This window comes from Lissotriton vulgaris, chromosome 3_1 (assembly GCF_964263255.1).
Source record: "Lissotriton vulgaris chromosome 3_1, aLisVul1.2, whole genome shotgun sequence".
Taxonomy (NCBI): Eukaryota; Metazoa; Chordata; class Amphibia; order Caudata; family Salamandridae; genus Lissotriton; species Lissotriton vulgaris.
Window position 1 is genome coordinate 1392587297 of NC_141689.1, and position 24961 is coordinate 1392612257.

The following is a 24961-nucleotide window of genomic DNA, read 5'->3' on the forward strand; positions in this document are numbered from 1 at the left end:
ATTACAGTTATACATAGCTGTCTACATGCACTTGGATCACACATTGCAGACTAGCCACATTGACTCATGTGTTATCATACATGCATGCATCAGTGGCTGTCATTGTGTTGGACATAGTTTGTATGTGTGACAACATGAGCGACTGTCAATTTACTCATTCCTGTGATGTCTGCTACTTTTTGACAAGCTTTTGAAACACATGTAAATTAACAGCAGGCATCCAGTACTTGTAAAACATATTTTGGATGCTTAAAACAATGTGTATGCTTGATCACTGATTCATACTTGGTATTATTCAGTGTAGATTAGTAGATGTGCACAATTAATACGCACAGCTGCAAAGTCTGCCATGTGCATGAATCAAGGTGGTTGTGGATCATAATGGTGATCTACATTATCTAAGGCTGTGACCAAATTGTGTATATTTGGCATTTTATTTGCAATTTCTGCTGCATATGTGAAATGCATTCTTACATCTCATACTGCACAGTTTTTGTCCAGCACTAATCAAATCGGTTTAATGTGACAGCGCTTCACAGCTTGAAGCTAAAGTTGATACCAGGATGATGCCTGGACAGGTGACACCCCAAGCATTTTATGTGTGTCTTCAGTTCATCTTGTTTCAGACTCTGTACGCTTAATGAGCTTGTGGTAGCAACACTGATGCTGTTGGCAGAAATCTATGCACCCTAATTCAGAATGTGTCAGCCATGTACAAAGCATATAGAGGACAACAAAGCACACAAAGCCATCTGTTCAAATGTTGTGGAGCCAGTGTCCAATGTGAACAGGACATTGTTGGATGGCCAAAACAAAGCAGTACTTTACACAGTGCACTACTTACAACAGCATGATGTACAAGGCCAGTAAGCACATTCAGTCCACATGGAATTGAATCAACACTGTATCATTTGTATGTGACCCATAGTGTCAGACACAGGTACTGCCGTGTTAATGTAAAATGTCTTTGACAGCTAGGCCTGCATCTTCCACACACCTGTGTGCACTAGCAGTGGACATTGATTCAGCATCAACAACACTTAGCTGTTGGAAAACTCAGGTATGTCACATGTAGTCCCATTGCAGACCAGAGATTCAGGAATGGTGCACCATGTATTTTTGAACAATCAAGGTGCACATGGTCATATACATAGGGTACTCTGTGTTGCATGGCACACACCAAAGCAACAATGGATTTGCTGTGGAGACATCCTATTTTGTCCTGTCCCTTTTCACATCATCAAGCATGATGTATTTGGGCCGAGCAATAGCTGGTGAAGATGAGGCACCTGACCTTGGAACACCTTTTATGTCAGGGTACCTGTGACTGTGCAACTTTGAGGGCACATTTGCATATCCAGCACATATGTTTTCCACAGGCATTCTCATAGTGCCCGTCTGTACCCATGCTTGCGTACTCCCGGTTGAGCAAGTATTGCTTTTGTAGATTCAATGATAATTAAAGGGAATTGGGTTTCGAGGCCTTGTGTCGTTGTCCATGGCTGTGAGTTGGTTTTGTGTGGAGGAGATGAGGCACAGCAATGGCATGAGCACATGTTCACACTGCTTGTACAACCATGACTTACATGGGGTTTGTCTCACATGTGATTTGTTTTCTTAAATTGTCACCCAGGAGACAAACATGTGTGTCTGTTTTTCATCATCACATGTTATGATTCTCTTGTGTGAATGGTAGATTTCCCTTGGTTCATTCCGGAGATAGGTTTTGAGGTAGCATACACATGACTAGAGTTGCGGTACAGGTTGCCCACACAGGACTGCAACATTTCCCATGAATATTTTCGGGCCATCTTGACCAACATTGTATTCTAGAGAGCCTGTTGTACATTCCTTGAGTGCAACAACAAAATGTGACATTGCCACATTTTATATTTTGCATGTTTGTCTATGTGTTCAACTGTGACTGCTGGTGTGTGCGTATATTTGTGTAGTTGTGTTAAATTAATTAATGACACACATCATGCTGTTGCCATTGGAAAACTTGTCGTGACCATACACAGACATTTTGGACAATGTCATAGTGCTACTGTTTGTTGTCATGTCCATCTCGCCCAAAACATTGTGCAGTCATGATATGAATGTTGGTATGTTTCTGGGAAACCTTCACTCTGAACATTAGTTTTCCTGTAGCACTTTCCTCATGGGTATGTCTGTTCTCTGTTCACTGAAGGCCCATTCACATTACTTGGGTCATAGTCCCAATCCGTGGTTCCATTTCAAATCTTTCTTGGATTTATGTTCTGTCCACTGCTATATGTGAGATATGTGTGCTGCAGTGTTTTATTTACCTTGGAATTGACAGATATTTGAACTTCAGAGGATATAAACCAAACATACAATACTTGTTTGTTTAGATATTTTATTGGACATAGTGACATTCAGTGAATTTTTTTAATGAAAAATCCACGTGATGGGATCTTTGACAGCTGTCAGCCTTTTACTAGGGAAGAGAGCCTATCTTGACAGTGAATGGGGCTCAACCTGTGTAAACAACTTTAGTTGAAGTATGGTAAATACATGCAGCCAGGGGAAGTGAGCAGAAAAAGTTCCACACAAAAGCGAATGAACACAGTAATTCGGCCATGTGAACTGATAAGTGTCTCCTTTTAAGATATATTAAATACAAGAGATTTCACAAGCACAGTGCAGTAAAAAGCACCAGCAAAGCCAGCAGTGGCGGCTCCTCTACTAAGGCGTTGTGATTGGTCAGGGAAGGTGAGCCTGGGAGCTTTCTGGTTCTGGAGAGAAGAGGGACTCCACGACAGAGGAGAGGCGGCTGCAGATGCGGTGCGAATGTAAGTTTAATATTTTTTATTTTGTAATGCCCCCGGCACGACCCACGCAAACCCCCACCCTTCCACTTTCGTTCCCTACCAGACGCTACTGAAAGCCAGTAGTTTGATGTTTTAGAATGGGGATCTATTGGTTTGCCAATGGTTGGTTAATCAGTTCTTGTACATAGTAAGGGCCGGACTGTCCATCTATCTCAATGAGCCTTTTCCCTGTGGAAATGCAGACATTGCAGGCTTGTTTTCGAAAGCCTAGGGCCAGTGTTGGAGCCTACGTTACCCTCTCCAGCATCATGGACTTGATTGCAGTAGTCACAACAGGGCAGTGGCGTAGGAAGGGGGGTCTAGTGGGTGCGGGCCACCCTGGATATCATCACTGAGGGAGGTGACAAAATGGCAGAAATTTGTGTCTCGAACACATATTTTTGCCATTTTGTCAAGCCGGGGTGACAAGAAATTTTCCTCACCGGGTACCACCTGACCTTGCTACACCACTGCAACAGGGACAGGGAGCATACACACAGAGAGAGAATGAGGAGAAGAGAGATAAATATGAGGGAAAGAATGCGGCAGAATAGAGGCAGGCATAGGAGGCAAGTAGAGAAAGAAAGACCTACAGCTAGATTCATGAAAGTAAAATCGGCTCGCAAAGAGCCAGATTCTGGGAATCTGGCCCTTTGCGAGCGCAATTTTTGCATTTGGGATTCGTCATCCCAAATGCAAAATTCGCTATTAAAGTATTCGCACATTTGCGAGTAATTGCATTTAAGGAATCTCTATTTGAGATTCCTTAAATGCAATTCATGAACCATATTAAAATTGCGAAATCGCAATTTTGGGCCGCTATTTACCGCGAGGTCAAACCTCGTGATAAATACCAAAAACTTAGAAAAATGCATTTAAATGCATTTTTCTATGTTGCATGTTACAAACACACATGTCCTTTGGACATGTGTGTGCGCAACACCAATGTAGATTACATTTCAGGGGTGCTACAGGGTGTCCTTTGGACACCCATGGCACCCTTGAAATCGCTTCCTTATTTGCGATTAGCCAATTGCTAATCGCAAATAAGGAATCAGTGGGAATCGCAAATTCAATTGCGATTCCTACATGAATCACGTTTTGCGAGTCCTTAATAGCGAATCCTTAAAATTCGCGATTAAGGACTCGCAATTCCTTACCTTGATGAATATGGCCGCTAGAGAGAGAAAAGTAAGCACGGCTGATTTAAAAAAAAAAATCTAGGGCTAGTTTGGGGTGGCATTCCTGCCCAGTAGCATACACGACAAATGTCAGAGGGTCACTGTACATTTACAAAAGCATACTGTAAGCCTAGGCAAGAGACATCAGCAGTTAAGCGAAAGGAAACGCAATCCATACTTTAGCTCTGCACTTGTGAACACCCTTGCTGCTCTTGTGTGCCTGCAATAAATTGCAGGAGAGTGTGGCGTGCAGGATTGCCCATTTCTTGCTGGCCTTGCATGCTGTCTGCACTTTCCTTATGATACCCGTCCATTAGTTTTGATAAAGCACTGCCATCTCGGAGGAAGCAGATAAAGCTACCTAATGGGAGCGAGTAAAATATTATGCAGATGCGACGGCATTATTTAATCGCCGCAGTCGAGCATTTACGACTTTGTAGAAGCAGTTGGACACATGTCTAATAGAGAAAGAAAGCAGTCACTTTAGTGAAACTATTGCGGGATTGCTTGTCTCAAGGGAAAAACAACACATTGCTGGGCACGAATCTGCGACAGGAGCTGTTTTATTGCAAAAGTCAAAGAAATAAGCAGAATTATTGAGGATACTTAGCTTTTCATTTAGTCTACTGCTTTCTGCTGGCGACTAGAGGCAGACTACAGAATTGAAGTGAAGAAAAATAATGTACATTTTTCAAAACGATATATATGTCACAACAAGTAGCTCTTTAAAAAAATATAAAAAGACATCCTGAAACAAACAATATAATATATATTACAAACGAGTGCAGCTGTTAAAGTTTATGCCGATCTCAGGTTTGTGTGTTCCTCCATCTTTTATCAATTATAAGTGCCTTTTCCATTACTGTCACTCTGTTAAGGCAACTCTGTCAGCAAGAGCAGATGCACGCTATGTAGATATGGGTAGTAAGAGTGAAAGATACATTTTTGAGGCAAAATCATCTTTCTCCAGGTCTGAAATGGACTGAGCTAGAAACCAACCCAGAAAGCTGCTTGAGGTGTTGAAACGGAACTCCTTCTCTTGCCAGGGCCGACTGGGAACCAGGCCCGGACTGGCCATAGAGGCCAGCGGGCTATCCACCGTTGCGCCGCAAGGGTGAGGGCCGGTTTTGAGCCCAAGGGGCCGATTTTGTTACAGGGTTGTTTTTGCAGCAATCGGCCCTGCATCAAAATCGGCCGAAAACCGGCCCTAGCAAAGCGCTCAGTGGCGCCTCCAACCCCACACCCCCCTCCCCCCACCCCAAATAGGGAGGGGGCGGCGGCTGAGCACTTTGCCTGGGCCGGTTTTGGTTCCTAGTCCAGCCCTGCTGGGAACCAAAACCGGCATTGGCAAAGTGCTCGGCCAGCCCCGCCCTCCACCCCCCTGGAGGTGGGGGGTGCCGCCGAGCACTCTGCTAGGGCCGGTTTTCGGCCGATTTTGTTACAGAGCCGATTTTGCAGTTTTGCTGCAAAAACAGCCCTGTAATAAAAAGGGCCCCCAGGGGCAAAACAAACCGGCCCCCACCCGAGCGGTGCACCGGGGGATTGCCCGGTGCCCGCTATGGCCAGTCCGGCCCTGCCTCTCACACCACACTTCCACGAAGCCCAAAGTTAGGGGCGGCTCCTCTGCTTTTTGCAGTGTGAAAAAGAAAAAAGAAAATGATAATGACCTGATGTTTTTATCATTTAAGTTTTCCACGTTGCTGCGTCTTTGTGGGGTGGGGCTGCAGAGCAGGGGAGGAGTGGTTTACACTCCCTATGTGAGCATGAGTGCTTACCCAGCCTTCTCGGGCCGTCCAAAACAGTCATGCTCTTACTGTGTTCTCCATGCAGGCTGCATTACTGCCTGTGTGGAGAACATGCCCACCCCTCCAGACCCTGGCTGAGCACCGTGTCACAGCACTCAGACCAATCACAACGCTGCATTGCAGCATTGTGATTGGCTGCAGGGAGCCTGGAGCTCTGGTGCTTCCTGTCTCCCCAAGAAGCCAGGAAGAGGACAGAGGCGGGGCCAGCCAGGAGTTAATCGATTTTTTAAAACCTATTTCCACCTGCCCCACTGCTGCTAACAGGTAGCAGCCACCGCTACCCAAAGTCAAATGAAAAATGTGATCACTTCTCCCATTTTTCGAACAATATGCTAAAAACATCAGGCTTATGCTCATCCAATCGAAAACGAATACTGTACACACTTCTACACCTGGGAAATCCAGTGGTGCTGGAACAATTTTCAGTGTGGGGGAGCTGCCATCAATATTACATCACTGAAGTCATAGCGATTGTGCAAAAAATCCTTGTCAAACAAGAACAAGTATCGTAAATGAGTCACAGCCATTTAGCAGGAGAGTGGTATGCAGGCCGTGGTGCATTTATGATTACAGTGGGGCAAATATATTCCCAAAACTTTTTTTTTAAACTTTCTTTTCCATTTCCAAAAGACAAACAGAGCATAATTCACCTTTGTCATATGCTGCTACATTACAGAAAAGTACGCCAATCAAGGTCATGTATGTAACAATATAAAATATTGTAATCACATTAAGCATCACCCTCCAACCTGTCTTTTTCCAACATCACGTGCCAATGCAATAAGAACTTGTTGTAAGCAGTGTGTGTATCTCCGGGAAACATCTCTAACACGAAACATATAATTTGTTCTTCATCATACTGTAATGCAGCTAACAATGGTTACCAATGCATTTTGTTAAACTAACTTCATCCCACTCTCGTGGGGTCTAAGCCATCCGGTTGTGTTGGAGTGGGGGACGTGGTGGTGTCATTCAGGTAAGCTTTGAAGGGGCCCCAAATATCCTTTGGACTAGACGCAGAGGGCAAGGTTCCTGCATACGAGTCACTATTCATGTTACAATAGGCTAAACTCTGGAGCCAGGTCTTTGTAGCGGGTATTGACTTACTGCCCTATTTAAGGGCTATCTCACGTTTAGCAAGTAGAAGGGCCATTACCATGAATTTCCGAACAGCCTTAGGGTAGTCTAATACGCAGCCTAAAAGAGCAGATTCAGGAAAGGGGAGTATCTCAACGTCTATTATTTTTGTGAGTTCAGTGAAAACTGATCGGCAGTAAGCCCTGATCCTAACACAGTTCCAAACTAGATGTGCAAAGTCCGTGTGTGGGGCACCACATTTACAGCAAGTGTGCGGTCTGTTTGGGTCAGTGCTGTGTAATTTGTCGGGGGACATGTAGATCTGCCACAGGAACTTAAAATGTAATAACCTATGCTTACTATTTAGGGAAATTTCTTGAATTTGTGCACAACAAAAGCCCCATTGTGAATCTGAAATGGGGTGACCCAAATCCCTCTCCAATGCTTCCCGAACCCTAGTGTCTCTACCTGGGCCAATAGTCATACATGCGCAATACATTTTGGAGACCAAGCGCTCGACTCCGGGAGACAAGATTACAGTAGTCAATGGGCCAAATTCAGCGGGCGCCAATGGGAACTCAGTTACTGCTGCCCTAAGTGTACTATGTACCCAGTTAAGGAGAAAGCGGTCTATGAATGTAGCCTCCCTGAATCTATCTCCCTTTTCCCCGTGACCATCAAGAAACAGGTTGCCCACCTTGCCTATTGCAAATTTAGTTAACGTACATTGCACTATTTTCTCAGTCATGATGGGGATCCAAAGGTTATTTAATATCAGAATGTCCGGGGAGTACAGTGCCGTTGCAGCTGTTACTCAAACCAGTTTCCACCAAGCCTAGATGGTGGTGGAGACCGTTTGGATATCCCTGGGGTTTTGGTTCCACGAGAGAGAACGAAGGACCGCAATATTGTACCATTGAGCCGGAGTCTAGCAGTGGGGTTTTGATACAATAGTGCGGTGAGGGCAACAAATCCCCTCAGGAAGAAAGGCCATTCAAGAGAATCAAAGGTCTTTTCAGTGTCAAGCAGTACCGCTGCAGCTGGAACTTCCGGCGCGATACTATGGAGGAAGGCAAATAAGGTCCTAAGGTTAAGGGCCGTCGATCTATGAGGGATAAATCCTGATTGTAATATACTACTAAAACTTGGTGAGATAGTGCACTGACATATAGAGACAGCACATTGTCCACTGACACTTTCAGGTAGTTTCACTGATAAAACTATGTAACACACAAAAGATAATGTGTGGAAATCGAGTTGGAGCAAATATTTATCATTTGAACATCACCAAGAAAAGTGTCTGAATTTATTTTGATCCTATTATAATCTTTGTTTCCATCACTCTTCAGAACTGCATAAAAAATGTGCTTTACTTGTGCTTTGCTGACTGCTGATGTTTTTACATTGGCCAGCAGCACTGTCCGCAATGGTAGAAGGCCAGGATGCGCCTGCCAGTATGGCAGGCGCATCCTAATTGCACTGGTGGGACCGCCGCACGTTTGGCGGGCGGTCCCATCACCGTTATGATGGTGGGCGGACTGATTTCTGCCCGCCATCATAATGAGCCCCTAACTTCCAATCACAGATGTCTGTCCATAGGAGAAACCCTGCTGCAATCCAATTCTTCCAGATCACCCTGCCTCATGGTCCCATTACAATGCAATTATAGCTCAACTCCCTCAAACTGTTTGAATGCAAGCCATCAGTGGATGCACAATGTCTCTTGAGTTGTAGATGGACCATAAACCAAACGTTCATGCTCATGTAAACTCTCTAGTTAAAGTGCTCAGTATCAAATATGACCTTTCGAATGAACAAAACAAATGATTTTTGTGGATGATTTAAAATGCGTAGGGGAATCCTAAATGCTATCCAGAATTGATTATAGAAATGTCAAAAAAGATTTAGTTATTAGTTAATTAAATACATGTGTTGAATAAAAGCTGTTTAAAAACACCATGCTAAAACATCACACCAGCTGGGGCCATTTGTTTACTGTTGGACCTGGCTCTCTCTGCAGGGTCACCTCCAAACTTTTTGTCTTCCTCCTCCTACTTTTTGCTGAATTCATTTTGGTTGGCTTTTGGACTCTGTGCACTTTACCACTGCCAACCATTGCTAAGTAACAGTGGGTTGTTAACTCCGCTCCACCAGCGTAGTTTTAGAACTCCGCACTCGGTTTGGAGTGTGAAGTTTTCATAAACTCCACTCCTGGAGCGTAGCAGAGTTTACCAGTGTCACTTAAGACTCGGAGGAGTCTAGGAGGACTTGCCTCCCAAATGGTGACTATCCAAGGCGGTGCAGCCCAGTCACCAGTCTGTCGTAGTCACCACTGCCTACTTCCTGCTCCTCCTGCTGGCTGCACCCTGCTTAGAAGCCTGAGACTCCCCTGCTCCAGCTCAGAAGGAGTTCAATACAGGAGCCACCCTCAGCCAGTTTAGTGCAGCAGCTTACCCCAGCTCAAAGGCCAGCAAGAACTACAGTGCACATGTTGTGCACAAGCGCACTGCAGTTCATGCTGGCCTTTGAGTTGGGATTAGCTTCTGCACTCACTAAGCTGGCTGAGGGCGGCTTCTGCATTGAATCCCCTCCGAGCCGGAGCAGTGGAGGTTCAGGCTTCATTCTAAGTGGAATGCACCCACCAAGTGAAGGAGGAGGCTCAGGTTGGAGGCCTTAATAAACGGGCGTTGCACGTGTTGATCAAGCAAGGAAGGTCACACTTGGTGCAAGTTACTCCACCAGGGCACAGAGCTCCATGGAGTAACACTCTGCAAGCTTCACCCAAACTTAGTGCTAAGGTGAGTATGCTGTCTCCTTACAACATGATAAAATTTGATTATACCCAAATAGCATATTTATTTACACTACATGTACAAAGGGCCTGTAAATGAAATGCTACTAGTGGGCCTGCAGCATCGAGTGTGCCACACACTTAAGCAGCTCTTTAAACATCTCAGACCTGCCATTGCAGAGCCTGTGTGCGTACAGTTTAAACAGCCAGTTCAACCTAGCAAAATAAACCTTTTTTAAAACGATAGAATGCACTCCTTATTGTACTCAAAGTATACAAATTTCAAGGATACTAATGGCAACATTTTGGTGTGCAGACTTGTCTCGTAATCTGCCCCAATTGTACGGATATGTAACTCCATAACTTGTGACTCATCGTCACGCACCAGCTGCAAGTCACACTGCCTAATAGACAAGAGTTATGAAAATGATTCAATTATTTTGTCAAAATAAACCTTTTACCATGCCGATACCCTCCTTTTTATACATATATGTCATCCCTAGGTCAGACAAGTGCAGACTGACCTTACTAGGCATCTGACATTTCCCCGGAAGGCTGGAAGGGTGAGGGGCTGGTTTTGTAGCAGTGCAGCAGCTTTAAAAGCACTGCAGAGTTCCTTGTATATCCAAAAGTTTTCAGTCAACAATAAAAGTGGCAAGATAACTCTGGTGATTATGAACCTGCTGATCAGAGTTTTATCTATTGTCAGTTTTGACTCACCTAAGGTAGCCCACTGTCGTAGGGTGATAGTGAGGGAATCATTGAAGAGCCCCAATCAAGATTACATTATCCTGGTGCACTGTAAGGTTATCATTTACTATGCTGTAAAAACAAATACAATTGAACGCATAATGAAAAATGTGTCGTAGTATGCATCATTTTTGCAATTTTTTTCCCAAAATTCCCTAACGGGAGAACCCCCCTTTGTAGTGGTCAGGCTCACTGTGCAGCGTATGGGAGCTGGTCTGACAAAATTTGCCAGGGCTGCTTGGGCCAAGGGCGGGCTCGTCTGTGCCCATCAGCGGCCAGATGAGGCTGGTCCTACCCTCTTGGTTCGAGTCTCTGCTGATCAAAGTAGACGGATAACTGTGGTGCAATACGAGCCCCGGAGTGGAGTGGAGTAAGTGTGCCTTGCGTTTATTTTCCAAACTTTGAACTGTTAGCTGGGGAACACATACATAGCAAGATGGGCAGAAGAAAAGTGGGGGGTGCAAAGCCAACAACTGAGCCACTCAGTACTCCTAAGCACACAACAATTGACAGCTATTTGGCCCATGCTGTTGGGGTACTATCTAAGTAAATTGATATAGGGGGGCGCTGCCTGTCCGTTACTGCATTAGGCCGTAACGGGGGGGTTGGAGCCAGTGGAAGTGCCCAAAGTCCAACATCCACAAATGAATTGCTGGGCTTAGATAATGAGCAAGTTGACCAGTCTGCAGGAGGCAGCAGCGCATCTATCTGCCAGATTTCTACTTTGATTGAATTAGAGCAGGGACTAAGGCATACATGCCAGATTCAACAACGCCTAGAGCTGTTAAAGCTCTGAATAGGACCCACCAACCAGCAGCAAAATGGAAGAGAAAGTCACTTGTCATTTCTAGAACTCCAGATGAACTCTTTCAAACAGTAAGGGGGGGGGATCAGGGACATACTTCTATGGACTCTCATATTTGGACACCATTTTGGGACAAATCAACAACTGTTATTAGTAACCTAATAAACCCACTCAATGAAAGGCTATGAAGGGTGGAGGAGGAACTGAAAAAGTCAATATGGGGAGCCAAATGCAACAGGCCGAGAGCCTCAGACCAAGAGGCACTGGTTTGAAAAAGTCATAGGTGGTCAGCCCCCAAATTCAGAGGGCCTATATTGCCCCAGAATAGATAGGATGTTGACAAGAAACATACCAGAGCCTAATAGTAAACCACCCATGACTGACATCAGGGTGCAGCATAATAGAGGTCCAAATCAACACCCCCCTAATACCGATATTGGTCTGCCCCTACTAGACCTAGGGCCAGATGTAGAGGGCCCAATACCGGTCGGTAACGGCCAAAAATACCGATTCTCGGCCGTTACCGACCGGTATTGAGCCATCGGGATGTAGGAGTCCGAAATCCGTCCGAATCGGTAAATATACCGATTCGGTAAAGTTACCGAATCGGTAAAATACCAAATCGGAAAAAACACAGAATCTGTAAATTTACGGAATCGGTAATATACCGAATCGGTAAATATACCGAATCGGTATATTTACCAAATCGGAAGAGTTACCGAATCGGAAGAGTTACCGAATCGGTAAAATAAGAAGTGGTAAAAACGTTGATTGAGATGTAGGGAAGCACAGAAATACCGAATTAGCCTCAAATTCGGTATTTAAGAGTCGGTATTTACCATGAATTGGAATCAGGTGGTAACCAACTGCAACCCATAAAAAAGGACCCAAAATGCAATTCAACTTGCAGTATGGCGGCATTTTATGTCATTGCAAGACGGCTACGGCTACAGCAGGAAGGAGAGAGGGAATGGCAGAGAGAGGAGCAGGTCTACAGACAGAGGATCACCCTGTTCATGCTCACAGAGGCAGAGATCCTCCAGAGGTACAGGCTGGACTCAGACACCATTTTGGACCTCATCAGGACCTCCAACCACTGTTGGAGCACACCACCACAAAGGCACACGCTATCCCACCGCACGTGCAGGTGCTATGCAGCCTACACCTACTTGCGTCTGGCAGCTATCAGAGTGTGGTTGCTGCGGTAGGTGGGGTGACCCAGAGCAACCTGTCAAGGTTTTTCCACAAATTCCTTGACGCCATGTTACAAAGGATGGACCAATACATTTTTTTCCTGCAACCCATGCGGAACTGGTACAAACAAAAGCAGACTTCTACCAGATGGCACGATTCCCCCATATCATTGGCTGCATTGATGGCACGCACATTCCCATTTGCCCCCCTGCTGACACAGAATAAATATACCGGAATCGGAAGTCAACGCACACCATCAATGTGCAGGTGATTTGCAATGCAAAATACGCCATCACTGACCTGGTGGCAAAATTCCCTGGGAGTACCCACGACTCCTACATATTTCAAAACAGCGGCATCTATGCACGGCTGACTGCAGGGGAATTTGGTGAAGGATACCTCCTAGGTGAGACACATTGTCAGACCCCCATAATAACAATAGCAGTGTGAAGTACATGTATGCATGTGAGTAATGTTACCCCTTATCCTTCTAGGAGACAGTGCATATACCCTCCGCTCATTCATACTGACCCCCTACCTCAACCCCTCAACACCCAGCCAGAGGAGGTATAACCGGGCCCACAAAAGCACAAGGAATGTAGTAGAACGGACCTTTGGCATATGGAAAAGCAGATTCAGATGCTTGCACAAGAGTGGAGGTGCAAGGCAGTATACCCCCATCACCTGCTGCCTGTGCCATGTTGCACAACCTTGCGGTGAAGAAGGGCACTGAGGTGGAGTTGTCAGACTACGAGGATCATGACGACGACATTGCTGTGCCAGAAACACAACCTGCTGGAGTGTCAACTCCAAGTGATGGCAGATACAGACGTGAGGAGATTACAGACAACTATTTCTGAGTGAGTAAAGATACACAGACAGGTTGTGAATGTGAAAAACGAAATTTAATGTTGCCACAACGTTCATGCACTGATGTGCAACAAAAAAAAGAAATTATTTAAAGGTGGGGACTGGTAATGCCCCGGGTTGCCTCACCCACACTGTCAATGTCATTTTCGGCCGCGCTTCCCAGAGCCACTGGGATGTTGCTCACTCCCTTCAGCATGGCCTGCAGGCTCTGCTGAGCGCCTGGTGCTCCTGCGTGGCTCTACAACAGCGCTAGCCAGGCTGCTGCGGCTACTGCTGTCGTCTGCCTCAGCCACATCCAGGGCAGGATTGACAGCAGTATGGGAGATGATCATGGCCTCCAGGGCACTGGTGATCCTGGCCATGCCCCTGGTTACCTCCGCGGTGTTTTGCGTGAGGCTCTCCTGCATGTTCACGCCTCTGCGGCATAGCTGGGAAGTTGCCGTGGCCAGCCGGTTCATAGACTTGTTGTGCACACGCGCATCCCTGTGCCTTGTGTGCTCGATGGTTTCCATTTTTGCACACAGCTGGTTGATGGCGGTGGTCATGTGTAGCATTCCAGATGCAATGTCACTGTTGGTCTTTGCAACCTCCCTGTTGCTTTCCACTAACTCACTTATGCCCTTGCCCATGTCTCCCATTTGCAGATTTAGGGTCCGGAATTGGCGGTGGCAGGCCTGAATAGATTTACCCTGCATGCGCTGGATGCGCACCATGCTCCCCTCAAGGCCACAGAACACAGTGCCCTCTCCAGGTAGACCTGCACTGCTGGGAGTGCGTTGGTGGCAGCGAGTGGTGCTGGGCTGCTGGGTGGACTACTGTGCAGCAGGAGTGACTTCTGTGGGTGCTGGAGCCTCACCCTCAGCTCCCGCCATGACTCTCAGTGGGGCCACAATTCTCCTCCTGGCTGGTGAGGTAGCAGGTGCTGGCAGGGACCGGACGGGGAGTTCTCAGATAAGAATACCAATGGGGGGATTGAGATAGGTGTGGGGAGTGGGGAAACACGAGGGGATGAACTGGCTCGTCCTAGTGGAAGATGGCAGTGGTGTCTTCCTTCTCCTGCGAGGCATCTATGGTGCTTGGCCCTGCCTCCACACTCTCCTCCCTCGCTGGTGCAGTCCCTTGTGATGTAGATGCTCCACTGCCTGATGTTGCCCCTAGGTATAAAGAAGCGTATGTAAACTGAGTGCTGATGTGTTACAGTCACTTCAATAAATGCATTGCACATTTCACTTTCATTACTCTCATTTGCTTTCAGTGCCTTGCTGATTTCTGCGCACTTACATATGGTCCTACATTAGCTGACTATATTTCCCATAATGTATTGCTCATGTATAGTGCTAGCAGTACTGGACTAGGGTTGGCCTGTACACAAAGGCTAAAGGGGAGCTGTTTGCTTGGGGGTGTCATGCTGCGTAAGCCTCTTACCTTTTGTAGTAGCTCTGGCTGAGCTGTCCACATCTCCTACTCCCACAACACTGTCCGGCTCGATGGTTGAGGCCACCAGTTCCTCCAGGTCAGTCAGGGGGGGCGCTGGGTTCCTGCCTCCACCGGTGACACCAGCCTGCTTGTGGATCTCTGCAATTTTTTTTTGTGAGGCTCCTGATGTCGTAAAACCTTTTCTTGAGGTCCTCTATGCTCTTGGGGGTCACACCCACAGCATTCACCTTCTCTCCTATGGCAGTCCACAGTTTTCTTTTGGCTGACTCTGGTACAGTGAGGGACTGCCTGCCAAAGAGCTGTTTGTGGACCCTCACCACTTCCTCCACCAGTACCTGCAGCTCCATGCTGCTGAACTTTATTTTTCGTTTTCTTTCAGCCTTCTGGCTCTCAGTGCTGCTTGCCATTATCATAGTCTTTCAATTCAAACAAAACTCTCCCTGCTGCTCTGTCTCTCTGCTCAGCTCTGACTGCCTCTCCAGAACCTTCTAATGAGTTGCAGCTGCCTGGGTAGCCACTCCTTGGTAGGGTGGGGGAGGGTGGTGCTGCCTGATTGGCTGTTTTCATTAGTTTCACTTTTACTTGCTTGCCGATTCCGTATTTACCGAATCGGTATTTACCGATTCGGTATTTACCGTTTCGGTATTTCTAATGCATTCCTATGGGCCTTTTGGCCCATAGGGTTGTATGGCCATTACCGATTCGGTAATTACCGATTCGGTAAATACCGATTCGGTAACTACCGAAAGTCCGATACCGAATTTTTCCGATTCAGTATTTTTTACCAAATTTTTTCCTACATCTCATTTACCGATTCTTGAATACCGATTCGGTAAAATTCGGTATTTAAGAATCGGTAAATGACTTTTACCTACATCTGGCCCTAAGTCACCATCACTTTGCCACCTGCTAGCTGTCCATATCTGATTGTTCTAGTCAATGTCCCCACTCTGAAACCAGGGGTTAGGGAAACCACAGAATGTTTGATGAATAAGCTAGTTCATTGGCTCAGTAACATACATTTATTTTCCCCCAGTAGAGCACATGAAATCTTGCTCACAAGGAGAGTATGGTGGATTGGGCCTCTGAAAAAAAACCTTGGGGGCGACTGCGTCATAATTAATTTTAAGAGCCCTAGAACTGTCGGTGGTATCCTAAAAAAGACAGAGGCATTACCGTTGGAAATATTAGACGTGAGTATACTCCCATTGGGTTTTTTCTACTGCCACTTGAGGGGCTTAGATAAATGCCACAGTAGGGTATTGAATTCTCCAGTTGAGACGGCTATCCAAAGCTTGTACCCTCCCCATGGCCTGGAATTTGCAATGCCCAACAAATATGAAGTGCTGAGTAGACTAGATGACAACAAATGACTTTGCACTGAATCAAGCTGTGTGGGGGATTCCAGGGATCACCAGTGTGGGTTTGACAAAGGCAATTTCGTAGCCCACGAGACAAAGCAGCAATCCCCGGAAATCTGTACACTTTCCATGCAGGTACCCTCCCTCTATGGGTTGGCAGTAGCCAATTACGTTAAGACTATTAGTGATGAGAACCTTAGTACCACGGAAAGTGTATCAACCACTTACCTGGCAGAACGTCCCATATAGAAGGGTTTGACTTTGCAACTTGGAACGTGAATGTATTAGCAAATAAGGCTTCAAATACTGATTGATTTAACTCAATTTCTAGCTATGACATCATATGCCTACAAGAAACCTGGTGTGTTAGTCCAATACACGTGGAAGGATATTCCTCACATTTCTTAGCAGCCATAAGATCACAAGCCGGACGAGCAAAAGGGGTACTACAAATATTTATTTCCAATAAAATCCCCATCAATGTCAAAAAGGTTGTATCTGTGGGCCCCTACGCACAAATGATGTAGTTAAGTAAAAAGGGGAGAAAAGACCTAATAATTGTAAATTTCTACAACAATATTTTTGATTCTTCACAAGGTAATGTGGTAACAACTCTTTGTGATGGCCAGAAACCTTTTTATCTCCAATGAAAACAGAGTACGTTCTACTGTGGGCAGGAGACTTTAATTCACAGGCATGCAGAGTACCCAACAACAAGGCATGTGGCCACATATATGAGGATGGAGAGGGAATTGATCACTTTTGTCATAACAACTATGGGGAAGCACTAAATCAGATGATCACCAAATATGATTTTCAACTTCTTAGGGGGGGCTGTGGTCTGAACTGGGATTTAGCACCAACTTTTATAGGGAGACATTTACACTCCACTATAGACTATGTATTATTATATGCTCCTGCCATTTGCATGTGTGGCAACCGTAGTGTTGTTCCCTTATCATTTAGTGATCATAAACTGTTAAAATTATCTTTTTAATTTTGGGGCAAAAGGTATTATGTATTTGAGTTAGCAAATCAAAATAATTCGGTTAAGACAAATGGCGTCAGAATTAAATGGACGGGTGTTGACCCATGCTTGATTATGAGGAAAATAGTAGTTTCTAATCATAGGGAACTATCATACTGTTTTCAGGATGAAATTATCCCACTATTAGTGATCGAGAATTTCTGTACTATCACAAATTCCATTAAACCACTTCTAACAAAGAACCCCGGCCTTTGTGCAACAAAAAAAGGGGTGGTTCGACTGCACTTGCACCAAAGCCCTACAGGTCTTAAAGCATGCCCTGTCTAAATCACCACAAGACTTACTAATCATCCAAACCCTACTGCATGAGTACAAAATAGCTATATCCACCCAGAAAAAGATACTCAAGGCTGAGGCATGGGATAACCAGGGTATACCTGCAATAACCAAGAATATTAAACTTTTTGGGGATACAGTAAATACCCTCTTTCTGAAGAGTGACAACATCCCAGAATTCTTTACTTTTGTCTCTTCAGATAACTGGGTGAAACATTTCTCAGAAATGTTTTACAATAATGGGGAGAGGATGAGAGTGTCTGAATGGATGACAGAAGAGGGAAGACATCTACCTCTGAATATCACTAATGAGGAAGTCCTTCATGCAATCCAGGCGAGTGCCGGGGGGCGGGCCCCAGGACCGGATGGTGTCCCAGCAGATGTGTTTAAATCTGCCCCTATATTATGGAGACCCATCCTAACTCGAGTGTTTAATTCAGCTGTTACTGACACATTTCCAAAAACAAGGGGAGAATCAATCATCATACCCATATATAAAAAAGGGGAAAATACAGACCCCAGAAATCATCCCCCAATCTCACTCTTAGATACTACCTTGAAAGTGATGAGCATGGTTTTGTTGCTAAGACTTGAGGAATGGGCATTGGAGTACTCGGTTTTAAGTCCGGTGCAGTTTGGGTTCAGAAAACGACTAGAGACCATTGAGCAATGCACTAACTTAGAGCTACTTATCGGCAAGTATACCATGGCAAAGGCAGGCACCATATATTTATGCTTTGTTGATCTAAGTAGTGCTTTCGATCTGGTGGATCATAACTTACTCTGACCAACTCTGATAGCTATGGGAGCACCAAGGGCTATTATTGGGTTACTCTTTGTACAAGAATTTAAGTAGCCAGTTTTGTTTTGGCCCCCAGGGGGAATGTTCATCCAAATTCGAAGTGGGGTGGGGGATATGGCAAGGATGTGTGTTACCACCAATATTATTCTCCCTTTTTATTAATGGTATAGATAATCATTTGCAGACAATACAGGCTGATGCCTCCAGGACGGCAGGTCGCCCGATACCCGTTTTACTATTTGCGGACGATGCTGTACACTTAGCAAGAACCTCGGTAGGCCTCCAGAGACTGATGGACGCATTCTCAGCATTCATGAGGCAAAGGAATATGGTAATTAATATATCCAAAACATATACGATAACCTGTGGGCCTAAACCGAAACCTCTCAAAACTTTTTTTATTGAGAATAACCCAATCAATACTGTTAATTCCTTTTGCTATCTTTGCATTTTATTTTCAGATAATGGCTCCCAACATATTTTAAACACCAGAGCAAAAATGAGCAGGGCAACTCAGGGAATTTTTTTTGTTTTCTTCCAAATTAGGGAATTGTCCAACTAATGGGATGGTGGCTTGTGGCGGTTCAGAAGGAGGGACACGTACAACTGAATGGGGTAAATGAGGTTTTATTCGGATAAACGTTTTCTTTTTCCTTTGAGAAAGTCTTTCCCGTGCAAGGGTCGCTGGATTCAGGGTGTCCGCAAGGCTCCGGAGTCTTCTGGGACTTGTTCCCCTCGGTTTAGTGTCGGCGGGGTCCTCTTTCTTGGTAGTCGCCCAATGCCATATGCAGGAAGGAAAAAGAGAGCTCTTAGCGTTTTGTTCAGGCTGTCAGTACCCCAGGGGGACCAAGGACGTGAGGGCACTGGTGCGTTGGCGTGCTATATAACAGTACCCGAGTGTGATGGACAGGTGCAAGGGACTAAGGTGAGGAAAGGAGGCAGGGGGGGTTAAGGGAAAATCGGTAGGGAAAGAGACACGCTATTTACACTATCTACAAGGCGTTGCCACGCCTCCCAAGCCAGCCGGCCACACATTGACGCACCTGAGTGAGCCACACTTCTCCATGAGCGTGGCTGGGCGATTCGTGTAAACATTGGCCTCCTGGCACTGCTTCTCCTCGTCTCCGCTCCTCCGCCGTCTCCACACTCCGTCCGTCCTCCTCGTACTTCGCACGCTCTCCACTCTTCTCCTCCCGGGTGTCGGAACACCCCGATCCCTCTCTTCTGGGTTTTTGTCCACACCTCTCGGTCACGCGTCACAGGGGGGCGTGACTACTTGCTCCATGCTGGTTTCGCTGAGGCATACCTGCGCGTCACAGGGGGGCATGTCTTCTCTGTCTTCCTCTTCCGTATTAAAGGAACAGTCCTCCTTTCTGCTGTCCTGCCGGTTCCACCATTCTTCGGACTCCAATTCCCAGGAGTTCTGAAGCAGAGAAGGAGCGGGATGATTATCAGGGATCCACCGGTCTGTGTCGTTAGCGATACCCTCCACCCTGCTACACTCCTCCCCCCTTGGATTCTCCCGAACCGGGAGGGGTTGTAGTCTAGAAAGGAAGTCTGCATTGCCATGGTCCCGACCCAGTCTATGCTGGATACTAAACGAAAAAGGCTGTAGAAATAGGAACCACCTCAGGACCCTTTGGTTCTGTGATTTCTGTCGGTACATCCATTGTAATGGGGCATGGTCCGTGAACAAGGTGAACTGTTTTCGCTCAAGGTTATACTTCAGTTTCTCAACCGCCCACCGTATTGCTAAGCATTCTCTTTCTATAGTAGGATATTTTCTTTCTCTGGGGTGCAGCTTCCTACTTATAAACAACAGAGAATGCTCCAGCCCATCCCTTCCTATCTGAGAGAGGACAGCCCCGATGCCCGTATCAGAAGCGTCCGTAGAAACAAAGAAAGATTTGTTGAAATCGTGAGGTATAAGGACTGGACTGGTGGTGATAGCGTCCTTCAGATCCCCGAAGGACTTTTTTTCTTCAGCCGAAGGGTTTTGAAACTGTTTAGGGCTTACCCCTTTCTGGAGGAGATTGGTCAATGGACTTGCTGTTTCTACAAAATTGGCAAGGAACCTTCTATAGTACCCTATGAGGCCTAGGAAGGGCCATAGCTCCTTCTTATTGCGAGGGAAAGGGGTGTCTTTGATTGCCCTGACTTTCTCTTCTTGTGGCGCTATAGCCCCCTCACCAAGCATGTACCCCAGATATTTGACCTTGGTGTAGGCTGCTCGGGATTTTTTTGCATTTATGTGCAACCCAGCCTCCCTGAGTGCGAGCAGTATGGTCTGTAGGTGTCCTAAGTGTTCCGGCCAAGATCCGGTAAAGGTGACGATATCGTCCAGATACACGGAGCAATAGGCTCGGAAGGGAAGTAGAATCTTATGCATCAACCGTTGAAAGGTGGCCGGTGCTCCGTGCAGTCCGAACGGTAAAACGTTAAATTCAAACAGACCTTCATCCGTGGAAAAGGCAGTTTTGTGTTTGTCCTCCTCCCGGAGAGGCACTTGCCAATACCCCTTCGTGAGGTCTAGGGTCGTTATGTAACGGGCATCCCCGATACGCTCAATCAATTTGTCAACCCTCGGTATGGGGTAGGCATCAAATGTGGATATGGAGTTAAGTGCCCTAAAGTCCATACAGAACCTTGCGGTTCCGTCCGGTTTAGGCACCATGACAATCGGTGAAGACCAGCTGCTGCGAGAAGGTCTGACGACCCCTAGGCACAACATCTCTTGCACCTCCTTCCTCACGGATTCACGTCTAGCAGCGGGAATCCGGTAAGGTTGCAGTTTAACCTGTTTCCCGGGTTCTGTCTCTATTCGATGTTTGATCAAACTGGTACAACCGGGTTGATCGGAAAACAGATCGGAAAAAGGCCTGAGGGTGTCCTCGAGTTCCTCCTCTTGTTCTTCCCTTTCCCAGACCTCCCGGGTTATCTCCAAGAGGGACCTAGGCTGCCTCCCATAAAGCAGTACGAACGCGGAATAGCCTGTTGAGCTCTGGACCTGTGCCCGCAACACATAAAGGGCCAAGGGGAGAAGCCTATCCCAATCTTGTTTCTCCAGAGATAGCATTTTTCTCAGTGTGGTCCTGAGGGAACGGTTATACCGTTCCACCAAGCCATCTGTCTGAGGATGATATGCCGAGGTGCGTATTTGTTGGACGTTCAAGGACTTCGTTACCTCCTTCATGACTTTAGAGACAAATGGGGTCCCCTGGTCGATAACGACCTCTTTGGGGAACCCTACACGTGAAAATAGTTCCAGAAATGTTTCCGCTATATTCTTAGTGGTGGGAGATTTAAGAGCAAAGGCTTCTGGGAACTGGGTGGCGTAATCTACAATTACCAACGCGTAGGTTTTCCCTTTAGATGAGCGTGGTAACGGCCCTATGATATCCATGCCCACCCTCTCGAATGGTTGGCCTATGATAGGCATTGGTTGTACAGGAACAGCCGGGGGCCTCTGTGTGTTTCTCCGCTGACATACCTCACAGGTCCTACAATAGGCAGTAGCCTCCTTATACAACCCGGGCCAAAAGAACCATTTCGTTATATTCTGTAACGTTTTCTCCGCCCCAATGTGCCCGGCTGTCAGATGGGTCAGACTGATTTGCATATAGCCATGTCTGAACTGGGGTGGCAGAGTGGGCTAAAGAACGGTGATGGATTAAACCCAGATCTTTTCACTGGGTGTGAGTGTATGATTGGTTCAGATGCTCCGTCCATTACCACCCCCTTTTGTACCACTGTCAGATGGGAATGTGCATAGTACAATGCCTGTTCTCGGAAGTCCTTAGGTACTAAGAGCTGCTTGTGGTCCCCTGCCTTACCCCCCCGGTACAGTAAACCGTCTTCTATGATAAACCTAGGGTAAGGGGTTTGTGCTATACCCTGGTTTGCGTGCGGCGACTCCCAGGCATTGTAGAGCGTGGGGTCGTTTGCTTGGGCAAACCAGAAGTTACGATCCAGGATCCAAGGGTCAGCTGTGATAAGGGTGTCACTAGTATTACTTCCTGATACCTGTGTGTGTGTTCTGAACATGGCTAGGAAGTCGGGGTTGTCTACACCCAGAATCAAATCCTCAGGGAGTGTGTCTACTGCTCCTACCTTGGCTTTACAAGGGGTTCTACCCAGTGGTTGTATCACTACCTCAGCTAGGGTATAGGGTTTTACGTCCCCATGGACACATCTTATAAAAACCTGGGAACCAGATATGAGCTGTTGGGGTTGGACAAGGGACTTTTGGATAACTGACTTTCGGCACCCTGAATCTAGTAACGCCCTTACCCACCTCTGTTTAACCAATACCCTTACGTAAAAAGAGGGTCCCATTTCGGCTGTATACATAACAGCTTCAGGGGCGTAGCCGACTTCCATGGCTTCTTCACTTGGCTTCTTTCTTGGGTACATATGGGCTATGTGGCCCCACTCCCCACAGTCGAAACACTGGGGCCCCCTTGTCACTGGGTATTCGACTCTGGGAGGTCTTTGTCTAGGGGGTTCCAAGTTAGGTTTCCCTTTTTTCTCCAGTTTAGTGGCAGCTGGTGTTTTCGTCTACTCACTCTCTCAGGGGTATGTCTTAGGTTGGGCTCTAGTATACGTGGAGGCCATTTCGATTGCTTGACTGATGTCAAACCCGCGTGTTGCCTTAGCCACCTCTGTGTCCCGTATGGCAAGGCCTCCATGAACTGTTCCAAATAGATACAATCCATGATCTCCTCTTTGGTCTTTTCCTCGGGCCTGATCCATTTGTCTGCTGCAGTCTTTAGACGAAAGACAACGTTTTGGGGTTTTCGCCTGCTACCCCTTTTTCTTTATGGAAACGGACGCGGTAGGCTTCTGTGTCCATACCTAACTGGTCCAGTATTATCGTCTTGATCTGGCGGTATGGAGTCACCCCTGTAGAGTTTGCTACTTGGTAAGCGGCCTGTGCCTTGCCAGATAATAGCAGAGCCAGGAAGAATGGCCATTTTTCTTCCGCCCAGCCGCAGGCTCTGGCAGCCCTCTCAAAATTAATCAGGAAGGCGTCGGGGTCTTCTCCAGGGAGGAACTTCTGAAGGGACACCCCCGAAGGATGCGGTACAGGGTTCCTTCTTTCTGTCAAGGGTGTACTGCCGGGTTCCTGTAGTGCTTTCTGCAGTCCCTCCAGCTGGGCGGTCATCGCAGCTTTGAATGTCTCACGATCCGCCTGGGCCGACGTAATCTGACGTTCGACCGCCCATTCCAATTTCTCCTGGCCCTTGATTATATGCTGATTAAGCTGATCCATCTCTATTACCGGGATGGAGGGCTCAGATCCCACTTCTGACTCCAGTTGTGGCGGTTCAGAAGGAGGGACACGTACAACTGAATGCGGTAAAGGAGGTTTTATTTGGATAAACATTTTCTTTTTCCTTTGAGAAAGTCTTTCCCGTGCAAGGGTCGCTAGATTCAGGGTGTCCGCAAGGCTCTGGAGTCTTCTAGGACTTGTTCCCCTCGGTTTAGTGTCGGCGGGGTCCTCTTCCTTGGTAGTCGCCCAACGCCACATGCAGGAAGGAAAAAGAGAGCTCTTAGTGTTTTGTTCAGGCTGTCAGTACCCCAGGGGGACCAAGGACGTGAGGGCACCGGTGCGTTGGCGTGCTATATAACAGTACCCGAGTGTGATGGACAGGTGCAAGGGACTAAGGTGAGGAAAGGAGTCAGGGGGGGTTAAGGGAAAACCAGTAGGGAAAGAGACACGCTATTTACACTATCTACAAGGCGTTGCCACGATTCGTGTAAACATTGGCCTCCTGGCACTGCTTCTCCTCGTCTCCGCTCCTCCGCCGTCTCCACACTCCGTCCGTCCTCCTCGTACTTCGCACGCTCTCCACTCTTCTCCTCCCGGGTGTCGGAACACCCCGATCCCTCTCCTTCTGGGTTTTTGTCCACACCTCTCGGTCACGCGTCACAGGGGGGCGTGACTACTTGCTCCATGCTGGTTTCGCTGAGGCATACCAGCGCGTCACAGGGGGGCATGTCTGCTCTGTCTTCCTCTTCCGTATTAAAGGAACAGTCCTCCTTTCTGCTGTCCTGCCGGTTCCACCATTCTTCGGACTCCAATTCCCAGGAGTTCTGAAGCAGAGAAGGAGCGGGATGATTATCAGGGATCCACCTTTCTGTGTCGTTAGCGATACCCTCCACCCTGCTACATGGCTATATATAAAGCTAAAGAAGCAAGTATAGCTTTTTATGGGGCAGGGCTTTGGGTCATGCAAAAAACAAGGCCCTGCAAATGCAAGAAAATTCTTTCTTGAAACGTTTGTTATATTTACCGCCATCTCCTTCAACCACTACTGCATATTATGAGGTGGGTCTCCTGTTTTTAGAAGATCATCTATTGGTTAGACCACTGTTATTGTGGGACTAAATTTGGAAAAGGGAAGAAAACTTTTTTACTGAATCGATTATTTTAGATTGTTTTAATCTGCACGATGCACTAAACATTCCGTGGCTACTATATATTAATTCCTCTTTAGAAAATCTGTACAAAATATCAGTATAGTCAGAGACATCAAAAACATTGCCCCATACAAAGAAGGAAATCAGAGAGTCCTCTTTACAATATAGGTTGGACCTGAGATTAAAGGCTGAGAGAAATACACCTACTGTTGCTTTGTACATATTGTATAGCTTAGAGCAAGGGTCTTCAAACTGTGGGGCGCGACCCCCAGGGGGGCCGTGGAGCGATGCAAAGGGGGTCGCGCCT